This window comes from Pangasianodon hypophthalmus, chromosome 17 (assembly GCF_027358585.1).
Source record: "Pangasianodon hypophthalmus isolate fPanHyp1 chromosome 17, fPanHyp1.pri, whole genome shotgun sequence".
Classification (NCBI taxonomy): domain Eukaryota; kingdom Metazoa; phylum Chordata; class Actinopteri; order Siluriformes; family Pangasiidae; genus Pangasianodon; species Pangasianodon hypophthalmus.
The window spans coordinates 8,710,435-8,726,064 of record NC_069726.1 but is presented as its reverse complement, the minus strand read 5'-3'; the positions used below and the strand labels follow the sequence as shown (position 1 = coordinate 8,726,064).

At 37.8% G+C, this 15,630-nt stretch overlaps 1 long non-coding RNA gene across 1 annotated transcript in view; it reads right to left on the bottom strand.

Moving 5' to 3' along the window:
- The window catches only part of LOC128320954 (uncharacterized), a 57,510-nt gene extending 49,432 nt beyond the window's left edge, over window positions 1-8,078 (bottom strand). The window contains exon 1 of the long non-coding RNA XR_008304540.1: window positions 7,840-8,078. This is a non-coding gene — a long non-coding RNA (uncharacterized LOC128320954). The remainder of the gene's footprint in view (window positions 1-7,839) is intronic.
- Between the last annotated feature and the right edge of the window lie 7,552 nt (window positions 8,079-15,630).

Genomic DNA, 15,630 nt, shown 5'->3' with positions numbered 1-15,630 from the left:
GAGTGTTCAGTAAGTCCAAGGGTTTCAGCCATGAAAGCATGACTAATTTTAAACGTCATGAAGGGCTTGTGCAAGGGAGATATACAAAGGGAAACAGACCTGCCGGATACAGTTACAGTATATACATCAGCTCTGTCTAACTGGCAGAGGAGGAGATGTTGCAGTTATTTATAATGGTAATCTAGGCATCACACAAAAACCTAGTCATAAATTTAACGCATTTAAAGTTCTGTATACTACCATATCACATGTAACCACAAAAAGTAAGTCTACCCAGTTGATTCTGCTAATTATTATTTATAGACCAACAGGGCCATATTCTAAATTCCTTTGTGAATTTGTGGATCTCAAACCTGGTTGTTTCTTTAGACAAATCATTAATTGTTGGAGACTTTAATATTTATTTTGATAATCCAGAAGACCCTGGACATGATTTTAAAAACTGGGAAGATGGTCCAACAACCAGTAAAATTGAAGTTCAGTACATTCCGGACCAAAGCTCCACACATTGGGTCATATAGTAGTAATTGTCTCAGTTGGGAGCGGCTATCATAGAGCCACTGCTGCATTAGGCAGTCGACTGGGTAGACTTACTTTTTGTGTTTACTTTAGGCAGCAGTGGCTCTATAATATAATTTAATATAATTGTCCCAACTGAGACAATTTGCACCGGGATATAAAGTGCACAGCCAATAGTATCATTTACCTGAACACAGAAATTAGTTCAGGATTAATTGGGGAAAATGCTGAAGATCAGAGTAATAGAGGATTCCCACAGTGATGGAACAGCCCCATCATGCTCATGCCCAAAACCAGCGGGGCAGTCTGTTTTTTTTTGTGTTGTGTTGTGAAATGGTTTTGAAATTTGAAGCCTATCCCATGCCTCATATTGATGAGCTCCTGGATCGGTTAGGCCCTGCTCATTCGACCCTGGATTTCACCAAGGGCAGATTTCCTTGTCAGCAAAGTTCAAGGAAAAAAACAGCTTTCTCTATGATACTGCATATATGGATGACATAATAATCTATAGTAATGATTAGGAGTGGTATATGCAGCATGTGAGGGTGGTCCTAAAGTTTTTGAGATGCGATTGGATGGGTGGAGGTGCATCTGTGCTTCCACTTGGGTCATGGGCAGGTGCATCCCCAAATTAATCAGAGTGCTGTTTTTGCAGCTTGTCCAAGACCCAAGACCAAAAAGGAGGTGAGACAGTTTCTCTGCCACTGGGCCTTTATGAGGGTTAAAATGCCTATCTGTGATGCATCAGACAGATTCTGTCCCAGGTGGGGGAGGTGAGGATTGCCAGGTGCTGTGCATCATCTGGACGCTCTCAGTGCATAAGTACAGCACCATGCAGAAGGAGTGTCTAGACATCAAATGGGCAACTCTCTCCCTGACACTATTTACTGGGGTGCCCATTTACTCTGTTTGGACTATGCCCCGTGCAGTGGCTCAACAACATTAAGCATGCTGACATGTGGATAACTTGTTGGTATCTGGTGTTACAGCTGTTTCAGTTCAGCGTGGTAGAGTAGCCAAGGGCACAGATAGTAGTGGCTGGCTTTCACTCCCGTTGGGGAAGTTAGTCTCAAGTCGGACGGCTGCTCCACCTGCGTTGGGCAGTGGGGGTACTGTGGCAGGTGGGGGCATGGACTAACCTGAGTGTGGAGGAATGAGCACATTAAAGTGGCTAATTTGTAGGTGTTTATTAATAAGCTGTTTTTTTCTCTCTCTCTCTCTTCCTGACAGTGAGCATGTGTGTATGTTGAACTGGCAGCTGAGAAAAGCAGCCAAGCCTAATTTCTTTGTTGTTTTTTTTCTCAGGGTAAGAGTTTACCAACTTAGTACATCTTGTTTTGGCAATTTTATTCCACTCTCCCACGTAAAAAATGATCCACATCAATTAAATGTGTGCACAGCCCTTGTCAAGTCATTTCACAGGTTCAAATATAGAATACAAGAATACAAGAGATTGTTGTCACATTCAGGGAATGACAAGTACTTGTCAGATATTCTAGCAGCTCCTTTAATGTTTTGCTTTTGTCTTGTCCTTTTGTCAATTTTCGAAGGACGTTCGGTTCTTGGTAATGTCACTGTGGTGAAACACATGCTAATGTTAGATACATCTAATGTTTTGGAAAATCTTTTGTACCCTCTCCTGATCCATACCTTTCAACAATGAGATCCTGTAATCTCTTTGTGTACCATGGCTTCATCAGTCAGACGAAACCAAGAAGATGTCAAGAAAATTCTATAGAAACATCTGATTATTTGGGGTTCAGAATCACTTAATTGATGATAGGTGTATGATAATTACTTTTACACATGAGTTCAAAATTAATTATCTTAATGTGATAATGTGGTTAGTAATTTTTTACATCACAAAAACTTGCAATTTTAACAAGGGTGTATAGGTTTTTTATATCCCCTGTAGCTGTTGAAGCTAGCTAGAGCTTAGCATAGTTCCTTAAGTTTCCTTAAACAAAAAGGATTCTACTGATCTAACTCTTTAAATCTGAATGTCTTACAGACTACATGAAATGCTATTGCTTTTAAAGACTGACATTTACAGTCAGCTTTCCCCATACTCACCAGTTGCAGTAGCATAGCTAAAAACATATCATTTAAATGTTGAATATTAGAGAGTAACAGTCATTTTAAATAATGCGCTTTTACCATACTAAAATAATATTTCCCTGAAAACTGTATCCAGTTACATATTAAGTGGAAATTATAATGTGATTCACTCTAGATTACATGGTAGGCTATGGATAACATATTCTGATCGTGTGAATGTATGAAAAGTTAAGTTTGGGAATGTATTGTATTTTCAGGGGCTTCAGTGGCTTCTGTGTTAAACCAAACCAACCCACTCATTTAACCACCACGTAAAAAGCTCTGGTCACTAATGGATGCGAGGGACATCCCCTAAATTTTAGTAAAGCAGCCTAAAGTTTAACATGGTCTTTACTATATTGCTACTATATATCTTTACTATATGTGGTTACTATATTTGTGATTATTACATTGGGATTGCTTATAATAATGTGTTTTTGAAGCATATTATAAGTGCAAATTTCAAAAGTAAATTTGAAATTAGCATAGTTAATTATAATTTTCACAACATTTGATGTTAATTATTGCGTGCAATTATTTGTAGTCTTTGCACATGAAACTTAGACATTGCCTGTTTATGACGAGGATAGTTTCATTTGATACATGGTGTGTTGTATCTTTTTTAATGGGCCATAGTACAAATAGCAATGAATAAACAATATAATATTAAATCTGTAATATAAGTAGATTTAAATTTCAATCTGAAAAATCTAATTGAAATCTGTACAATTATACTCAGCTCATGACCTCTTTCCGGATGCTGCAAATTACATTTCATTAGACAGACAGACAGTTGAGGTGTCTTGTAGAAGCACATACAAACACACACAGATTATAGTTCTCTCTACAACTTCATCGGATTACAAATGTGTGCAGAGTGAAACATAATGAGTTCAGAATAATTTTGTTGCTGACTTAGAATGAAGTGCTGTAATTTCACTCTAACTGCAATAGCTTAATGGCAGCTGGGATTATGGAATATAATTAGAATATTGTCAGAGGCTGGACATTACTTTCAAAGAAAATCTTGTCATTTCATTAGAATTTTCTTATCATCTGCCTCATAAATGTAATGAATTTGGGACCTGCCGATCAGGCTATGTTGAAATTCAATTAAAACCTTTTTTTTGCTTCTTCTCTTACAAATGTTTTTCCAGTCATCATGAAATTTGTGTTACAGCATTATGAAATCAGTCTGAAAAAAAAAATTTATATCTGTGATGTTTCATCCATAAATGAATTTGACTGCTAAGTCTCCAAACAGGAAGTGAGGTTATATCTCAGCAACGCTTTTATATATTGACATTAAACTTGTTACATATATTTCACAGCATGACCTGAAGTTAAGAAACAAGATTTGATATCATTTGCAATTTGGCCGGGCTACCAAAAACAGGAATTGGGGTGATATGTCAGCAACAGCTTGACCTTCTGCCATCAAAGTTGGTATATGTCCCTCGGAGCAAGCACTGAAGTCCCAATGGCTTCTGGTCTTCCTCCATTTCTAAGGAGTGAGGACAGAAAGTGCTTGGGCCCCCTAATTGCTACTTGCAGCGATATTTATGTCTTATAACTACTCTTATAACAGGACTGACATGTTTAATTTTGAATTTTAATAAAGTTATTGCCATTATAGGATATGTTAGACAAACATTTCTTGACTTCTTGAACATGAAGAAGAAAAACTTACTGGAGAAGGCATAAAAAGGTGAAAAATTTGACAAAGTCTTTTTTTAATTGAATTGTGTCTTTTCTTCGTGGCTGACCAGATGTCCATAAAATGAAAAATGAACTTTGGCCAAATTTCATTAGTCACTTATGAAAGAACTATAAATTCAGATTTGGTCAGTGATGCAAAACACTTTTAATATTATGCCAAATATGGCTAAATAAAAATATAAAGAGATTTAGAGCAATTTCAAACAAGTTTTCAGAATTGCACATGGTCGAATGGTCACACAACATGACATTTTGACTCTTCTAATATATGAAAAGTGACCAATACATAAAAAGACTGGGAAAATGAAAGTGGGTACATTTATGTACTAGATATGTATTATGTCTTATTATTTACTATATTTTTTATAGGCAAAAAATGCTTGGAAAGAAAAAAGTCTGTGTCATGTTATTAACCCATATTTTATAGTAAAGCTCTCTGTTTAAGCTCATCACATTGTTCTTACTTTTAATAAATGAATAATTGATTTTATGTTTATGTTTACTTTTCACATTTATGCATGAAAAGTGTTAGGAGAGTAATATTTAGACCAATCCAATTAAGGTTGGATTTAAGAGCACAGACTACTTTCTGGTGTATGGTGCCATCTAATGGGCTACAAGAAAGTATGTTTTAGAGAAATTCTGTATGTGTGTTGTAGAATCAAAGTGACAGAAAAAGACTGTCATAATCCAAACATTTGGACCTGCAAATATATTCACTTGCTTATCTCCCCACCTCCCCATGCATACATTTGTTCATCTCTCTATTGAGCCATCTATTCTTCCAACCATCTTCCATATGGTATTTGTTTTTCCTTTCTATGTTATTTGTGTAGCATACATAGATTGTTAGATTTTACTACTACTCTGTTTTTACTGAAATGAATGTCAGTGTACTAAACCCTATATTACTGTATTTCACATGTAAAATTAATGAGTATGTTATAGAAATCCACATGTACAGTACATGGGGCATCAAACATAAAAATATGTTTTCAGAACATTTGAGGCCATAGTAACTCATGTCAAATAATAGTTGTAAGTTTCAGTGTAAATATTAGATGTGAATGTTAAATGTAAATGGTAAAAATATAGTAATAAAATATTCTAACAGTGTTAGAGCTTTTGCCCTTCAGCCCCAAAATTATGGATATGATCCTGAGCTCAGGTGACTGAGTGATGTTTAATTGTATTTTTCCCCAATATCCTCTCGTGGGTCAATAAAATCTATCTATCTATCTATCTATCTATCTATCTATCTATCTATTATATTGCAAAGATTGATTCGGAACCCTCGTTTGGGAGCGTCACTACAACCGGTAAATCCTGAAATTAGTCTCCACTATGAAATTATATACTTCATATGAATTTTATACTGAAAAAAAAGTTAACTGAATTCACTTGATTCAAATATGTACATTGGTTCCACGTGAATGAACTGATTTGCATTAACACAGTTTGTTTTCGTACAACCAACAAGATTTGATAATGTATTTTCACCCGAACTAAGGATCAAACCGAAGATCATGACGTTGTGAGATGGTGATGTCGCCCACTTTGCTACCCATGGTTCATCACTGACACTAATATATTAAATTTGTTTTAAATTTAATTTAGTGTAAGCAATGAAATCTAAATTAATAATAATAATTATTATTTTTTTTTAAATCTAAATTTTTAAATGTTTAATATACATAATATTTTCTCTTACATCTGACGCACAATATATTCCCTTTTTTCAGTGTACATACGTACAGAAATACAGAAGTAGGTAAATGTAAAAGTTGGTAGTACCCATAGTACTAGCTAGTCAGGTAGCCAGCTTAGGTACCACTTCTGCACTCTGTACCTACTTCTCTACGTCTGTAAGAAGTCTGTAATTTCATAGCGGAAACTAATTTAAGGATTTGCCGGTTGTACTAGTGACAGTGCAATTCCAAATGAGCATCCTGAACCCAAACAAAAAACACCGCCACCCACCTGCTCTTTACACCGGTCTACATTATTCCTAATTTAGCACAATATAGTGTAAAACTGGCAACCCACTAATCTACACTGTCTGCATTTAAATTTTCCCTTTGTCATAGCATATGTTTGTAGAAATTGGTTTGATTCACTTCTGAATATTTCTTGGCGGCCACGGATTATTTTTAAATCAGCCCAGAAGCGAGCGTGCTTTTCACTTAGTCAACTTTGTTCCAAAATTAGCACACTAGTGCAACCCTGGCAACCCTACCACGGCAGTGGTTTCCCATGACGCACACTCCGAGGGGGCAGGAGAGATTAGCATATGAACAGAACTTTTAAGTTCTACGTTTACATTTAAGATTTATATTTGTTTTAATCTTTACATTTATATATAACATGTATGTTTAAATTTAGTTTTAGTTTGACTATTTGTAGTTAATTTACACTCAAACTTTTATTTGACATAAATCGCTATCTAAATGTATCAGAATGGCCTCAAATGTTCAATACGTGTTCAGTCAGAATGGCTTCAGTCACTCACTGTTCTAAAGAAATAGAATATTAATACTCATAAATATTACCTTCTGTCTAAATTAATTAATTTTAATACAGTAAGTTATATGATATGAAAGATCAGATCTAAACTCTGCTCTGAGATCCAACTTTCTCAACTCTTATAAATGCCAAGATGTTTCTGTACCTAACCAGTAGATGGTGCCAAGAGAAAACATATGTATATCAGTTAAAAAAAAAAAAAATAAAAAAAATTTAAAAAATTACATTGCGTTCAATGTACATTGCGTTTTTCTAGAAACTATATATAAAGGTCCTCCCAACTGTGACAAAAAGAGGTGACAAAAAGCGACTCATTGTGTACATAGCACGTGGCCAACACTAAATATGTTTCATTTAAACAACAAAGCTCATTTCAGTGAGAAGTGGGGGAGCTGATATAAAAACAACCAGAGGAGGAGGGGAGAGAAAAAAAGGATAGTGGGTGGGGAAAAGATGAGTGTTTGTGTGCGCAACAGAGAAGAGACAGTCAGTGGGTGAGAGAAGGAGTAAAAGAGGGAAGTGCATGTGAGAGGGAGGGAGTGTCTTAAACTAAAGATAGGGTCAGCGAGTTCGTCAATTCCAGTAGTGCTTGTTAAATGACAAGTAATCCCAAACACTGTGTGCAATAACCAACCACACACAGAGAGAGAGGGAGAGATGGAGGGATATATATATATATACATATATATATATATATATATATATATATATATAGTATATGTCAAATATCCAATTTATTCCATTTATACAAATCTCCATGCTATAAAACCAACCTAGCCATAGGATAACTTTAACTTTAAATGTTCTGTTTATGCACCATGATCACTGTGTAAACAACACTATGCAAGTATTTGCAGACAGTTATACACATCCATCATCAGGAGCATGAATACATAAGCAACACTGTTCCATTTCAATATACCTGGTGAAATATCAACTCAAATAAACTGTTTAAAACAATAAAGTGGTGTGAGCACATACCAGGTAAAGGAGGGAGGCATGCAAGCAGCTTAGCTGAACTGAAGCGAGAACACCCAAGAGGACCCAGGAGACACAGAAGAGGCACAGCTCCAGAAGCTGCACATACTGCGAAGAAGGGGCAGCACCTCAGAGATGTATGCAGGCGCACATGGAGAAAACAAGAGATCAGCTATGAAGATCAACAGAGGAGACGGGGCAAATAAGAGGAAAGCACAGAGAGAAAGAGGTGAAAGAGAAAGTGCGACATAAGTGAGGGAGGGAGGGATTGAGGAAGGGAGGGAGGGAGGCAGAGAGGAAGAGATCTGTGAGTTGCCTGAGTTGCATGTGGGGAGGACAGATCTGGAAGGTTACAGAGTTCAAAACACTGGGAGAGAATAAGATGTTATTGTAGTCCAACTAGCCAAGTATTGCACAACTCAGCCAAGCCAAGTGCCCACTGCTGCTCCATTTCTCTCTCTTTCTCTCCCACCCAAAGTCACACATACACACTCTTACACACTCATTTCCCTTTCCCTTTTTCTAATATTGCTCTCCCATATTTAATCACCCAATCAATTTCTCTGTGTGGTGTTTCACGATGAATGTGATGATGCCTCTTAGAAAAACTGTAAGTTGTTTTTTGCAGCCATGGTGAAATTTATGGGTTTTTGTTATTGTGGAAAGATTAGGGGTTTCTGGCAGAGTTCTGCCTCTGGGAATTAAGAAAAAGAGAAAACAAAACCAGCACCATGTAAGCAATGCTCTATGTAGTCAAGAGTATCACGAAAATAAATTAAATCTGTCTGGCAAATGTTTTGGCATAAGTGTCTTTGATAACAGGCATTTACAGATTGGTTTAACCCTTTTCATGAATTTATTTGTAATTATTTTAATTCTTCTTGGAGAGTGTTAAAAATCTATTTTATAGTTATCTGTATTTTACATGATTATATTTACAAGTTACTGGAGGATTAGTGGTTAGGCCACAGCGTTCTTACCCGCTGCGGCCTGGGTTTGATTCCCAGCCAGGGAACCAACCCCAGCCACTGGGGTTGTGTGCAACAGTGCACTCTCAGTGCCGGTCCCAAGCCCGGAAAAAATTGGGGAGGGTTGCATCAGGAAGGGCATCCGGTGTAAAAACTGTGATAAATCAAATACGTGGACCAATGGTCCACTGTGGTGACCCCTAACGGGAGCAACCAAAAGAGGAACAACAACATTTAAAAAAAATTATTCATGTGTCCACTCAGTGACATATTGCATTTGAGTGTTCAACATCAAGTAACATTTATTAATATCCTAATGAAGAGAAGAGTCTATTATAAGTTATAAGAGTCTCTTGAAAGTTAAGAATATAAAATGCAAGAATATAAAATGCAATTTTAATGCTGTTAAAACAGTAATGTATAACAAATTAACATCTGCTGGTCAGGGATATGCCAAAATAAGTCCATGTTGTTGCAACAAACTCACCATAGGACTGATTGGAAAGTTGTTCTGATATGATCACCATACTCACTCAGTTGGATGGGGTTATATTAACCCTGTAGAATCTGGAGATCATGCATGGTGACGGCCAGGTAGCTGCAGCTCTCCTGGAGCAGCATATCTCTAAGGACTGGCCATGTAGTGGCATTTCACTGCAGGGGTTGGGTCTCCAGGCTGCCTGTAGGCATTAACCACCCAGAGGGCCAGTCTCTATATAGACAGGAGTGCACCCCAAGTCTTTCTGCATAACCAATAAATGTGTTGGATGTTTGGTTAATTCACTTTCTTGCTTTTGACACTTGACAGGTCTGAGAATGATGCCTCACATCTGTATGTTGAGGGAAACATTGACATAATCCTTCTGGCAATTCTTGGTGTTCAACCAACTTCCAGACGTGCATGCCTCTTTTCTGACTGTCAGATTCTCATTGCAGCTCATCAGAGCTCTTCAACTCTGTAAATTCCATCAAGATCCATGTTTTCAGGCAATTTTGTCCACCTCATCTATACTGATGAGGAATGGGTTATTCACTAGCTGAAAAACCTTACAATGCCCCTTGAAACATTTAAATCTCATTCTGTAGTTTTTCTATCAATTTGCCAAGCACTTGAATGAAAAGTTGACATGAGGGTGTATACTTTACCAGTCTGCTGCACATAAGCCACGGTCTGAGCATTACTGCCTTAGGGACCATGGGCACCATGGGCTTGTTCACAAGGTTACTCCAGAGCCATCAACACCAACGTATACAGGGCAGATTAACCACTAAGGCATGCAGCTCCCCTACTCTTTTTATTAATGTGATCATTACCAAAAATGCAACATTTAGAGAGACACATTTCTGTTCAACATCTTGTATGGCCTTTGTTCCAACCCATCTAGGTTCACATGCATGGTGTAAATGCTCATGAAAAAAGCTCAAATAATCTAACACATTAGATTTTAGTGGAGGTTCCAGCACAACTTCAGTGGTATGTGAACAGTGTGCCCACAGACCAATTGGTGATGAACAATTGGCATGAACGATTCCTGTTTCACAAAAGGCAAGAATACCTTCATTGCACTCACGACCAGTATCAAGACAGTATGCGTGCAGCACTGATTTTAATGTCTGGTGAAACCATTCCAGTGCACCAATCTCTGGATAATAGGCACTAGACACTTTTACTGCCAACTCATGCAACACCTGGGAACAGACCTTAGAAGTAAAATTACTGTCTTGTCCAGTTTGAATAACTTTTGGTAAGCCAAAAATTAAGCAAAATTTTACCAAAGTTTTTACTATGGCTTTTGCATTAATGGTGTGCAAGGGCACCGCTTCAGGATAATTAATAGCAGCAAACATCAAGGTCAACAAATACTCCTGTATTTAGTATTCAGAATAATTCTTTAGAAACAGCCTCTCCTAAAATGGGAATAGGACAGAGAGGAGGTTTTGGAATTACTTGCTTTGGCTTGACATCCAGTTGACAAGCATGGCAGGAGTACCTTGAAACATCAGATTTTAGGCCTGACCAAAAGTAATAGCACAAAATAATAGGTCTTGTTTACCCCCAAATGACCGGACAATACAGGATCATGTGCTAAATGTAAGATCTGAGATCTATACCCAATAGGAACTACAAGCTGATACACTGAATTCCACCCACTGGCAATGGCTTGAGAAGGTGTCCATTTCCACATGATCATTTCACTAGCACAAAATAAGCTATACTCCTACTAGATATCTCAATTATAGGACAGCGACATAGGAGACTAAAGAAGAATCTGTCTTTTGGTCTAAAGCAGGTGCTGTCTGTGCATTTTTAAAGGGATTTCTTGCCCATGATTCAATGTTAACTCAGTCAAATGAAAACAATTTTGTACATTCAGAGACACAGCCATAAAAGTATCATAGAGACCCACCTTATTGTCCACTTTAAGAGTTATCTGCACACGCAGGAAACACAGAAGAATTGTCCCCACTCCCACCTCTAATACCACCTCCACCAAATCATATTTAAAATTTACAGTATGTAAAAGAAATTGCACACAATTCGAATCAATTCAATTCCATGAACCAATTGAAGAACCACAGTTTTCATATGGGATCTAAACTAAAGTTTTTCCAGCTCTGGAACACCACTTCTTGGGAATGTACAAACATATTGTAATTCATATTTTAAAAATGCATGTTACATTCACTTGATTGTGTTTTTAAATAGGCATATAAATAGATCTAGCAACCACTTCTGTATCTTGTGAGTGTGATTTTTCAAAAACTGGGGATGTCATAAGTAAAGAATGGAATAGAATAAAGCCCAGAACTGCAGAGCAAATCATTTTCTTACATAAAAACCTTTAACTAAGTAATAATTTGTTTCTGTATTTTATAGCTATGCATGCATGTTTATGCAGGCATGCCCAGTTATGCAAAACTTGTCTTCTTAATTTTTGGTTTAGAAGTACAAACCCATTGTACATTGCAGAATAATAACTGCATAAACTAATATGTGATCAAAACCTTTAAAACTATATAGTGTCATATAAGTCAATACTACTGTCTTACTTTAATCAAACATGAATACAGTGCATAATTGCATAATTCACATGGAAATGACTCAGATGAAACAAAAAAACACATTTAATATAGGTAAAAAAAAGTGTGCTTTGGTTTTGGTGCGTTCGAAGGGTCCAACTAACACATTCAAATGACACACACAAGTGCTGTAAGAATTTTTATTGTCCAGCGGGTGTCAGTGTAGTGCTGGGTGTCAAATGCTTCGAAGCTCTGAGTCATTTTTTTTTGACCCCCATTCCAGATCATTTTAATTTGATCAGTCCAGAATCAAAACTGTACTGTCACAATTTATAAGTCCCTACAAGCCCATGTCAGAAATTTCCTTAGCTCCAATAGCCCTAAGGGAACTATTGTGGTGGCTCCAGTTAACAATCCAAGCCTCCAAACTGGAAACTGCACGTAATGACCAACATGAATACATTTTGCAAGCATAATATTGTCTGCTACACATTGGGATAACAGGCTGGCTAGCATTCTTAGTGAATCTTGCTTTCATAAGAAAGTTGTATTAACAATCTCCCCAGAAAAATCAACAAGCATTAAAATAACCCTCAAATATTTTACAGTTTAGATAAGCCTACATGAGCCAGGGCTGAGATAAATGTAAATCAGTGAGTTTATGTATGTGTTAGACAGTAGTTTCTTATAAATGTAACCTATTCTATTCAGCCTGGGTCCTGCAAAAGCCTCCAGCTTTGTACCACTGGGAACCACCGTTTTTCTCATCAATTCTCCTTTGCAACCCGCCTATGAGACTCTGCTGGGTGCTCTCCTCACTCCATTCACCATCTTGATTGGTCTTCTGAGACACCACTCAAAAGCAATGAGACTGCTGACAAATCCACAGCTAGGACAAACCAAATGGAAGTACAGTACCTCCAGATTCTAACTGAACTGAATCTGCATACAGTCCTAGAAACTCTGGATATAATATAAAGTTTAAAGCCCTTCTAAACAAAATGAAGGTTAAATTTATAAGTTGATTGTTCGTTCAGGTCATGGTCTGAGAAATAGCATACAGTCCTAGAAACTCTGGACTTCACTCACTGTCTTTTCAAAACCCTTCTCTGTTTGGCTTTTGTGTGTGTGCATGCATGTGTGTGTTTATGTGCTAGATTACTTTCTGTGCTTTAGAATAGTCTAATAAAGTCTAGTCTGATTTTTAACTGCAAGAGTCTTGTGTCTTTGTGCTTATAATTTACTGCCCTAAAACTTCCAATCTTGTTACTGTGCTATTAATATAGTGTTTCACTATATTTAGGATATCACTGCCGGTGCCCACAGAGGTAATACCCCATGCTCAATAAGTAAATAACTAAATACACTAATTTCAGCTTATCCCTGGATGAATGGTTGTTCAGCTATTAAAATATTAAGCTTGGGGGACAAAATTACCCCTTCTGAACTGATTTGCTAATTTCCTGCATATTATGGTGGAGAATGCAGGCAGCTTAACCTAAACAGCTAATATCTTACAATGCACTAACACACTCTTTTCTCAACAGATGCCTATGTGCTTACACAATTGGGCACATTAGTCAAAAATGAGTTTTAGCAAGTTTCAAGTGCCTAAGACTTCAGCAAAGCCGTTTTTATGCAAACAACTGCAGTGCAGTAAAGATACAGCCATCAATATACATCAGAATGTGAAGGTGAACATGGTTTGTTCTGAAATAAACAAATAAAACCACTCTGAGTATGTTTAATAATGTAAATAATATAGGCTCACATACAGATTAATACATGTAGCTCAGTTGGAAGATATGCAATAACGGACTCAATAACGTTAAACATGAAAGCAGATCACACAGCTGATTTACTGCTTCATACACAGGATAAGCTTCAATAACATAATGCTGAATATCCTATTACATCACTAGGATAGGCATATAACACAATATTCATGTAATAAAACCACAAACGAACTCATAGTCATTCACGCACATTCACCTCATCTGAACTAGCGGAGAAAACTAAACCGGATCAAGGACGAAACTCTTCTCAGGGAAAAAAACTAGCAGTGCATAGAATGTCAAATTTAAAATATCAACATACCAATGTCATAGTAAAAGTAACGGTAGCTAGGTATTTATATACATACATGCATACAGGTGGAATTTAGTACAGCCGTCCCCAGATTATCATAGGCAATATGCATAAAGGTAAATTTCCTAGCCCTTAAGGTCAGTGCCATCTGCAACCTTTGCTGACCGGATGTGACTGTCATCACTGGAAATTAACTCCATGACTCATCCTGCTGGCCACTGAGCTTGGGGCAATTGCGTGCGAGTACACTATCATCACTACCGCTTCTTTGGACAGGTCCTGAGATTCTTGCTGCCACCTTTGCTGTGGCTGGAGGTCAGGTCGATAATGCCAGGTGTAATGGTACCAGAAGTGATGAACAATAGTCTGAGTATGATGCCATCATCGTTTGGTCAGTGGTTCCGGGGTGTAGACCACTTGGGTAGCAACATGGGTAGTCTCACCATCCCATCAGGAGCAGGTTTGTCTGACTTACACTTTCCAACTTCTGGAGCTATCCTCCCACTCACATAAGGCTTAATGCCTGATCAGACTCTGGCGCAAGTGAGACCAGACTTCTAGAGAGGGACAATGGTTTCCCTGCCTGCAGGACCTTGAACTCATCCGGGAAGGACTCCATTTGAGACTGGCTCAGTATGAGTGCTTCCTCACCTCAGTAGTCAGGGCTTGGTGTGCCTGTGTCTTGAATCGTCAACCCATGAAGAGACTGGTAAGTGGCGTTCACCAAAGCTTTCCAGGATTTATACTGAGACACATCAAGAATACATGAACCTTTGTAGTCCATAGTCAGACAGAAGAAGACTGTTTTCTTTGTCTCTGATATGTTGTCTGGCTCTGCCACAGTGGGAGTAACTGACCAGTGATCTAGTGGGTCCTGTCAGCTTGATGAGCGTCTTTTCCCTAGTAATATCATCTGTAGCATTATTGGCGGAATCCACATACCTCCAAGAATGCAGCTTGGATAATTCTTAGATTTCTGCAACTCTTGTACTGACAAAAACCTTGTACCTGCATGACTGAGTATATCCAGGTCTGAACTGTACTGGAATCTAACCAGACTGTAGGAAATTAGCTAAATTAGGCTAATTGTGCATGGGTAAACTGTACTGGAATCTAACCAGAATGTAGGAAATTAGCTAAATTAGGCTAATTGTGCATGGGATGACAGATTACCTCTGTGGCAACCAGCATTAATGCTAATAATCCTAACTATAGTAAAAACACTATATTAAGAGCACAGTACCAAGATTGGCAGCTTAAGGCAGTAAATTATAAGCACAGAGACAAGGACACTTGTCTTTAAAAATCAGAAAAGACTTTATTATACTATTTTAAATCACAGAAACTAATCTAACACATAAACACACCTACACGTGCACGCACACACAAAGATCAAACAGCGAAGGGATTTGAACAGAGAATGAATGAAATCCCAAGCTTCTAGGGCTGTATGCTATTTCTTAGACCATGACCTGAACGAACCATCAACTTATCAATTTAACCAATCATGATGGTGAATAGAGTGAGGAGTGCACTGGCAGAGTCTCGTAGGCAGGTTGCAGGAAGGGTGCTTGGTGAGCGTGGCGGAGGTTCTTTGGCACTGTCAGACTTGGCTGAGGCTCAGAGCAAGCGTGATCTTCTCATGGTGTCGTGGGGAGAGAACTTCTGAAGCTCTTGGTTGAGGAGAACCCTTAGAAAGTTAAATAATGGTCACACA